The sequence below is a fragment of the Haemaphysalis longicornis genome, unplaced genomic scaffold (genome assembly GCF_048455015.1).
Source record: "Haemaphysalis longicornis isolate Haplotype H1 unplaced genomic scaffold, Haemaphysalis longicornis Haplotype H1 scaffold_7, whole genome shotgun sequence".
Taxonomy (NCBI): Eukaryota; Metazoa; Arthropoda; class Arachnida; order Ixodida; family Ixodidae; genus Haemaphysalis; species Haemaphysalis longicornis.
The window spans coordinates 51,645,154-51,654,906 of record NW_027526422.1 but is presented as its reverse complement, the minus strand read 5'-3'; positions in this window follow the sequence as shown (position 1 = coordinate 51,654,906).

The following is a 9,753-nucleotide window of genomic DNA, read 5'->3' as shown; positions in this document are numbered from 1 at the left end:
GGGCAGCTTGAGCAGTCTTGGTGACGGTACTGGCGATACCGCGGACCCCGAGCCCCCATACTCACGCTGTATCCTACCGTGGCTAGGAGTTTTAAGGTGAAGGGTAGAAACCACAAACGGTGGCTCTCGGAGCCGTGGTCAAGCTCCGGTGGATGGGCTCCCTGTCTGTTTACCAGGCAGGGAGCTCCGGGACCTCTCTCGGCATCAGGGTAAACCGAGCGAAGGAAGTACCCCCGTTCCCTGCTTTTTTTCTATGCTGCATGGTTCTTTCAAAATTTTCTAAACCCACTGATCGGCCCCCCAAAAGGGGCCGCACCGAAGCGAACTTTCCCCCATTGCCTGCCCTATCGTTCCAAATACCTGACAACTTTCCCCAATTCTTGATCATTCATCCGAAGGCTATACAAAGCCAGTGACATCTACATCCGTTTTCTTAATAGCTAAGTGCATTGAACGTGTTGTAGGAAAACACTACAAAGCCAAGAAACTGACCTCTGATAGAGATCCTTATAGAAGTAAACAACCCGGCACAATCAAAAAAGCTTCTTGAACAAATTCTCATTGGCGACCTGAAAATCAAAGTCACTCCCCACCGAACGCTAAATACATCCCAAGGTGTGATATCCGAATCTAATCTCTGCAATGAAACTGACTCTGACATCCTCGAGGGCCTGCGCGACCAGAGCGTCATTGCAGTAAGGAGGATCACTATGCGTCGAGAAAATCAGAAAATCAAAACCAAACATGTTGTCCTCACCTTTGACCGCAGTACCTTACCTGAATTTGTGAATGCAGGCTTTCTTCGATGTACCGTCCGACCATATATCCCCAACCCGCGTCGGTGCTTTAAGTGCCAACGTTATGGGCACAGTACTAACAACTGCCGTGGGCGTTTAACGTGTGCAAAGTGCTCAGAGCACGACCACCCCAAAGAGAATTGCAACAGCACTTTGATTAAGTATCCGAACTGCAGTGGCCCGCACACAGCGTACTCAAGGACGTGTGAAACATTCAAACTTGAGAAGAAAATACTCAATCTTAAAGTCAGCGAGAACATCTCCTACCTAAAAGCGCGTAAAAGGCTCAGCGCCTTTGCTTCTGCGAAGTATGCCGACGCAGCTCGCCGGGGGGCGGAGCGGCGTCTTGTCACTGCGGCCACCCAGTACTGCGAAGCAGACTTGGTGCCGCCCCAGCCCCCCAAGGTGCTGCCTGCGGCAGCCCAACCAGCTGACACAACACCTGTGGCACCCGCAAGTGTTGCGTCGGCCACGAACGCCAGGAGTGACGGCTCTGCCGTTGGTCCCCTTTTTCCGGCTACCAGACCTCAGGTGGCCATGGATGTAGATGTGGCGGGTCCTTCGACCGCCTCTGCGTCCAACACGCGACAAACGGTGGTGGGAGGGATTCGATCCACTTCGAACATATTCCGTGTCGGAGGCCGAAAGGACTCCATCTCGTCGCTGTCCCAGCACTCAGACGAGGACATAGACACGACACCGTCTCGGCCAGCACCAAAGGCGGTGAAAGAACAGCGCTCCATGGCGGGGCGGGGAAAAAAGCCAGCAGTCCCCCGTGTCACTGGCCCAAATCATACCTGAGTGTGGTAGGTGATACATCCATCCCTAGTCTTCACCAGCCAAAATCTTCTTTAAACATTTATGGTAGCACAAATAGTTACGCAGTGGAACTGTAGAGGATTAATTAAAAACCTAGATGATATATATGAAATCCTACACAAAACTCTAACAACTGTCCTGTGTTTACAAGAGACTCACTTGAACTCTAAGCATACCAACTTCCTAAACCAATACTCAGTATTTAGAGGAGACAGAGACAGCTGCTCGCACTGCTCTGGTGGCGTGGCAATCGTTATGCAAAAAGCTGTCTCTTGTCAATCTATTCATTTGCGCACCGGCCTAGAAGCGGTTGCTGTTCGGGCAATTATCTTCAATAAGTTAACAACAATTTGCTCACTGTACATTCCCCCTGAATATCGTCCGTCCAGTTACGAATTTGAGTCCCTTATAGATCAACTGCCAGAGCCGTTTTTACTAGTTGGTGACCTTAATACGCACAGCCCACTATGGGGATCGGAACGCACACATTCCCGGGGCCGGTCGATAGAAAACTTTCTCTTGTCATCCGGAGCTTGTCTCTTTAACAAAAAACAGCCGACATACTACAATATAGCACACCACACATATTCACACATTGATCTTGCTATAGGCTCCCCCGTTCTTTTTCCGTCCATCGAATGGGAAGTGGATACGAATCCCTACGGGAGCGACCACTTCCCAGTCACCCTCAGATATTTAGAAAAATGACCCTACAGTTACACTTCAGATGAAAAGTTTAAAGAAGCTGGTGCCGACTGGGCAACGTTTAAAGAGATGTCGAAACTTACTTACACATCAATAACACACTTGGGTATTGATGAAGCGTGCTTCTTCATCACAGCACATATACTTGATGCTGCTAGCGTTTCTATTCCTTAGACCTCCGGTACCACACGTAATCTTCGGAGGCCCTGGTGGAATGACGATTGCAAGAAGGCCAGAAATGCTCAGAATAAGGCCTGGGGGGTCCTCCGCAGGTATCCTACTACAGAAAACCTAATTTCCTTCAAGCACGCAAAAGCAATGGGATGGGTCGGAAATTTATCGCTTTGCTTGTGGAGGGTTATCCTGCTCGTGCATCACTTATATATGTCTTCTAGAAGTCTTATGTAGGCCTCCTCTATTCCCTGGTCTTTTAGAGCTTCTAAAACGACTGTGGAGAGTACAGAATCAAACGCTTTCTCGTAATGTATATATGCCATGTAAAGGGGTTTAGTGTACTCGGCGGATTTTCCTATCACTTGGTTGGCGACATGGATGTGATCCATGGTTGAGTACCCTTTCCTAAACCCAGCCTGTTTTCTAAGTTGATGGCAATCCAGGCGGCCACCTATGCGGCTAACTATAACTTTGGAGCTTGTAAACAACGGAGAGTAGGCTAATTCCTGAGGTCCTTGAGATCTCCTTTGTTATGAATCAGAATAATGTTGACTTTTTTTTCCGGGCTGTGGGCACTTTTTGATTCTTCAAGCATTCTGAAAATAGTACAGCGAGCTTTTCCAGAACAATATCTCCTCCCTCCTTCAAAATATCTATGGTTGTGCCATCGTCACCTGCAGCTTTTCCTCATTTCATGATCTTGAGGGCCTTATCGCAAGTTAAGCTTGTACTCTCAGCAGTATCCCCTGGTCACTGGCATAAAGTCTGGTGTAGAATCGTTCTGCTACCTTTGTTATATCGTCCAGGTTGTGCCTTATGTTACCCTGCTCGTCTCTGAGTGCATACATCCTGTCTTTGCCGATGGCTGGCTTTCTCTTAGTTGCTTTCAAGCTTCCCCCTATTTGCAGCGTTTCCTCGACCACTGCCATGTTATAAGCATGAATTTCTTTTGTTTTATTTCTGTTAATCAGTTTCGACAACTCGGCCAATTCAATCCGATCTGCCGTACTTGACACTTTCATGTTCTTACGTTTGGCGATCAGTTCCTTCGTTGTGTGTGTGTGTGTGTGTGTGTGTGTGTGTGTGTGTGTGTGTGTGTGTGTGTGCGTGTGCGTGTGCGTGTGCGTGTGCGTGCGTGTGTGTGTGTGTGTGTGTGTGCGCGCGCGTGCGTGCGTGCGTGCGTGCGTGCGTGTGTGTGTGTGTGTGTGTGTGTGCGTGCGTGCGTGTGTGCGTGCGTGCGTGCGTGCGTGCGTGCGTGCGTGCGTGTGTTCGATATGCCCAACCATTGCGTTGAAAATACAGTTAGATTTGAGTATGCTTCTAGAAACGAGGATGCGACAGCTCGTTCGTGTTTGAAGAAATCTGTTTGGAGATCAGGCGGAATGAAGTCTAAGGATCACTGTGAAAATGGTGGAAACAACAGCAAACTACCCCCATCTCCAGATTTTCATATTCGAAATGGAGCCTCTTGCCACCGAGAATAAGTCCACCATTCTGGTGGTGAGTAAAGATTTTGTTCGTTGTTCTTCTTGAGGATGATCTGCGTTGGTACCTGATGGTTACGGCACTGATGACACGACGACGGTGGTTGATGGAGGGTTTTGAAAACTGTATGCATATACAGTATGTACTGCCGGCGTATTGCCGGGCTAGCCAGGTCAGGCTAGGGAGGATCTCACCAATTGGGTAGTTTTAGGTCAGGGTCCGTCGCTGACGGGGGTGCCGCGTGCACAGTCTTAGCTGACCTAGAACCCCACTTTATTTCTTACTTTTTTATGTCCTCAGTCTGTAAATCTTCTGTATATGCCTTCCGTGAAAACATACAGTTTTAAAAACCCTCCATCAACCACCGTGGTCGTGTCATCAGTGCCGTAACCATCAGGCACCAACACAGATCATCACCAAGAAGAACAACGAACAAAATCTTTACTTGGTGCTAGGGGTTGCCTTCCAGGAGTTGATAGAACTAGATGAGTAGGTTGAACCGTAGAGTTCTGAACAGTCAATGCTGCCCGGTAATGCGAATAACGATCTCAAACTGCACCCAAAGCGAAACTTAAGGTTGACTGTTGTTCATATATATGCGCCAATATTGAAAATATGCATTGAAAATGGGCATTTACAGGCATTTATAGGCACTTAGGCACAAGCAGCAAAATCGGCATTTAGAGGCAGTATAAAAACACCATAGAATCCGGATTTCGGCGCACGTAAAAGATCCCCAAGTGGCCAAAATTAATTCGGAGACATCCGCTACGGCGCGCCTCATGCATCGCCTGTAAAGTGTCGGCGCGTTAACCCTCATAATCAATCAGCCATACAAGTTCTTCTTAACCTCTAATCCGTGCTCATATTTCAAAGTGGCGCCATAGAAGCGCATGGAACAGAATAGGCAATTGCCCAAAATCCGGTATCTACTTTTCATCACATCGCGTGTTACATGTATTAAACAGCGAAGTCCTCGCTATTTGGGCGGCGCTTGCAAGGTTTGTGTGTAAAGAAGTGCGTAGCACCGGGTCCTTCTTGAAACTGTACTCAACTGTCTGTCGCGCCTCGTGAAAAATGCCTCGGTTGCCTGGAATGGCATTCGCTGACCTAAAGGTGCGGCTATTGAGAAAATACCAAATAAGGGATTCTCAGCCTTTAGACAGGTCGCTTCGCTCGCGAGCGTCACCCTCCTGACTCAGGACCACTGATTGATTGATTGATTGATTGATTGATTGATTGATTGATTGATTGATTGATTGATTGATTGATTGATTGATTGATTGATTGATTGATTGATTGATTGATTGATTGATTGATTGATTGAACAGGGAAGGAGAAAGGGGAAAGTAGAGTTAAAGCACTGGTACGTTGCTTGGACTTCACTGCGTCGCTGATTGCTCGGGCTGATGTGGGTTCAGTTCTTTTCGGCCCCACTCTTGACATGAGCCCATCGCAACTGCCTGGCCCATCGTGAGCCAGGCAAAATAGCCCACCGCTCAGAAAAAAAAAGCAACTCAGAGGTTTTTGCCAAAATTCTGTTTTGGCAAAACCTCTGTTATATCTTATATCTTATATCTAATATATATCTTCAGATTAATGTGAACATGTACTCACTACAACCACCCAACCACTGGATTAGCATATTGCCAGGATGTTGGGGGTTCCGCTGCACGAGTTGGTAGGCGATCGAAACAGGCGCGGCTCTAGTTTCTACGGATGACCAAAGCCGTTTACAATGCAGAGAGTTCAGCAATCCAAGGATTTTGCCGGCGCCCCGGTCATACCCACGTGACACGCCCAACGGCCAAGCAGATCGTTATCACACGTGGGACTGAGCCAATTAATGACGCGGCGTTTATGCACCCCACGCGCTGGTTCGCCGGCGCGCGGGCCCGATGCTGGGACGCCGTAGCCGCGCTGCCTCTTGGGACCAAAGCCGGTCGTGCTTGGGACTAACAAGCGCGCCGTGGAGAGCGAGGTTAGAGTTGGAAGCACTCCAGGTCGATACTGATCCAAGTCGATCCAAGCCGACATTTTACAAGTGGTGACCCACGCAGCCACCCCAACCCAGGTAACCGCGTAGCTACTTTTCGGGTCGTTTTCAGAGCTAGGCGGAATAAGAAGGCGGTGAACTCGCGCATGGTTCGCTGCAGCTTTGTACGCAGATTGTCAGACAAAGTGTAGTAGTTCCGGTATCAGAATTATTCTAGGAGAGAGAGAGAGAACAACTTTATTTGTGCCCGGTGGGAAAAGGAAGAGGTTGGAGATCCTCCTCGGTCCTCTTCCCCCTTTTCTCATTTTCAAAGACCCGGAATGGAACGGGGTTGGAATGGAATGGTTTTTGCCTCAGTTAAGTGTGCCCAATGTTTTCTTTTTGCCCACCAATGTCGACAAGTATAAAGTATGCTCCCAGACTCAGTGGTTCGGAAAGGTTTTGGCAATTTAAACTCCTCGTTCGAGAAGTCTTTTAACCTTCTTTTTTTGGCCGGATGGCCCGGACGGAATTGTCGTAGAGTTCTGTACTTAATTTTCCGCAAAGAACTCAGCCTTTAGCCCCATCCTAGCTGGTGTCTTTGGAGGCATACGCAAAGAGAAACTCCTGCCACCGTCCATGCGTGGCAGTCATCTGGTACTAACACCGAAAAAACCGTTAACAGAATCCACCCCAGATGTGAATGACTTCCGTCCCATTACGCCACTACCAGCTGACTACAAAATTCTCGCTAAGATCCTGGCCATTCAGCTCGATGCGGCAATCGGAGGCATGGGGAAACCATCAGACCTGGTTGGGCCGCTCTATTATCGCCAACTTACACCGGATGAGGAGCGCCTGCGAGGCGGCAGAGCTAGGCGTTACTCTGTTGGCAGTGCTCCAGGCAAGCTTTCGACCAGGTAAAACGCCCCTATCTGTTCGCGTTTCCACGTCACTGTAGGATTGGGGACATTATTCTCGAATGGATAGAGACTCGCTACAGGGACTCGCTACTCGCTACCGCCAGCCTGGTCTTAAACGGTCTGCCTGGAGTTCCCATCTCAGTACGTCAGGGATGCCCGAAGTCAACATTGCTTTTCGGCCTGTACCTTGAGCCACTCTGCCGGATGATCACCGCGTCAGACACAATCACAGGCCTTGATCTCGGGGAGAAGGAATTGCGAGTGAGTCCTGGCATATGCGGACGATGTGGCCCTTTTTTTTTTTTTTTTTTGCTCATTCCCGTCGCAGGCGGGTGAGGTAGTTGAGCAAGCTCGCTGTTTCTGCCGCTTCTCTGGGGCGGAAATGAGCATCCATGGCCAACTCAGTTAACTGGACGGCGAGTGCGCTAGAGTGGCCCGAGGCGGACGAGGCAGTGCGCGAGGCACTGGCGAAAGGTGGTCAGGCGGCGAGTTCCTTTCAAACAAGAGAGGTCATCCGCCGAGACAAACACGTGTTTGTCTCGCCTACTTATCCCGTGTAGCCTATACGCTGCACGGGATGAGTGGTCGTCGAAGGCCTGACCGCCAGATACTGCACGCGGCACTATTTACCTGATCCGTCTCCTTATTTTCCTTTTCTTTTCTTTGATGCCTCTCGTCAAGTCTGATTCATGCTTTGTGTATATACCGTAGAGTCCGTAACTTGTTATTGGCGTGTTTTTATTGATGCACTGCGAGGTGTTTTTTTTTTTTTTTTTCATGCTACAAACCTCTTTACTGCCTGTAACCGAGATCTTTTCTGTAGCGTGGGCTACACAGGACGAGGTTGAGCAGTTTCGCGCGGCTCCTGGAGGGTCGTGCTGCGTATGCGCGAGTAGCAGTGACGTCACATGGCGCACAGAACGTTGCTCGCTGCCCGGCGTCTCTCACACACTCCACGCGCCCAGCGTCTTCGCCCACCTCCGTTCCGCACGGGGCGGCCCGGTCCACTTGATGATCATGCGAGGGGTGGTCGGGTGCGGAACCGACGGCTCGTGCGTCGCAGCAACACCAGCGTGCGCCTGTGGAACCAGCTTAGCTCTGAGGTGATTGGCGACGCTGTGCCGGAGCGGCTTGATAAATATACTTGTGTCACATAATGCGCCCGGAGGTGTACCCCAGTGATGTGTGTGTGATGTGCAAGAAGGACAGGGCCACGGCGGCCCACATCCTGTGGGACTGCAGAAGACACCCGAGCGAGGCCAGTGCAGCAGAGACGTTCCCGCCGTACCTTGTCAGTGCGGCGGCGTGCAAAGACTACGTCATACAACACATGGCCGTCCAGCAAGTGTCGGACGCCCTCGAGCTTCAACGCCCGAAAGTGTCACCCCCACCCGGGGGTATAGGCATGAGTAGGTGACGGAAGCCGAGTGGCCGGCTGACACGACGTGAGGCCGCGTCGCGTTTGCAGGACAAATAAAGATGTTTTCTCTCTCTCTCTCTCTCTCTCTCACATAATGCGTATGCCATGTGTGTGTCATTGAAGCAGCAGTAAGCATGATAATCAAGCTACTCCTAGACAACCAGGAAAGCTAAGAATAACCAGCTGAATCTTAGCTCACGCTACGTATATCCTGGCATAGCCGAGCTAAGCCACTGCTAATTTTTTCCCGCCACAGAGCAGCAGCGGGTATGTGTGTGTGCTGGCTCGGAGAAGAGGAGGAGCCTTGTTCGTGCTCCGTCTGTTGGCTGCACCATCATTCTTGTGACCGAGTTCTGCCGTTTCCTCATTAAAATAGCTACTCAACCGTAGTGGCTCTCAGCTCCACGCTACAGTATTTATGTGTCCCCGTGTCCATGTGTATTAATGTAGCGACCATAGGCTGTGCTCTTGTACTTTCATATTACATCTCTTGCTTTCATGTCAGCTGTACCCATATTTATTTGTGTAAAATTATTGTTGAAAAAAATGGCTGAATCGAGGGATAGGCAGCCAGACAGACAGACTGACTTTTACTTTGAGAATTTTCGCGTTAGATTAGCCCAAGAAAGAATGTCATTTACAAAACTCGTATGACGCAAAAATGCCGCAAGAAAAATGGGCAATTCTGAAATGGAGGTGGAAAGGGGTTGAATTGATTGATTGTAGGGTTTAACGCGCCGACGCAACGCAGACGATGAGGCGCGCCATAGTGGAAGGCTCTGGATTAATTTTTACCACCTGGGCATCTTTAACGTGCGCCGAAATCTCGTACACACGGGCGTTTTTGCTTTTCGCCTCCATCAGAAAAGCGGCCGCCGCGGCCGGGAAACGAACCCGCGTCCTCGTGCTCAGCAGCAGCACAACGCCTTAGCCACTGAGCCACCGCGGCGGGTAAAGGGGTTGAATTATTTTAGCATGATTGTGACTCTACCGCTGCTATTACAAAAAGTGAACTTTTGCTCAAATTTCCTAGACCACAAAATTTCACGATCGTGCGAGCTTTCCTGTGTTCAAAACGTGTTTCTGGGGCACTTCTAGTTCTCTATCCGTAAAACTGACATTTATCTGTTAAACCAAAATTTTATCAACTTAATACCGCATTAGTTCGCATATATTTTTAACGCAGAAGAAAATGGTTCGGTCAAGTCGAACTAGAGCCCTAGTTTGAACCGGGAACCAGCCATATAAAAGTCTGCATCATTCAAATTGCCCGCGCTATTCATACCGAGCGGCAAAGGGCAAAGTTTTCTTCGAAATATTGTAATAGTTGGAACATAGTTTCTTTTGGTTATGCATATTGTGCATCTTTTGTTTTTATTAATGCTTTCTTTATTTTTAATTGTATGAGTGTGCATGTCGCGACACCCCCAGTCGCTGTGGGCCTCGTGCGCTTGT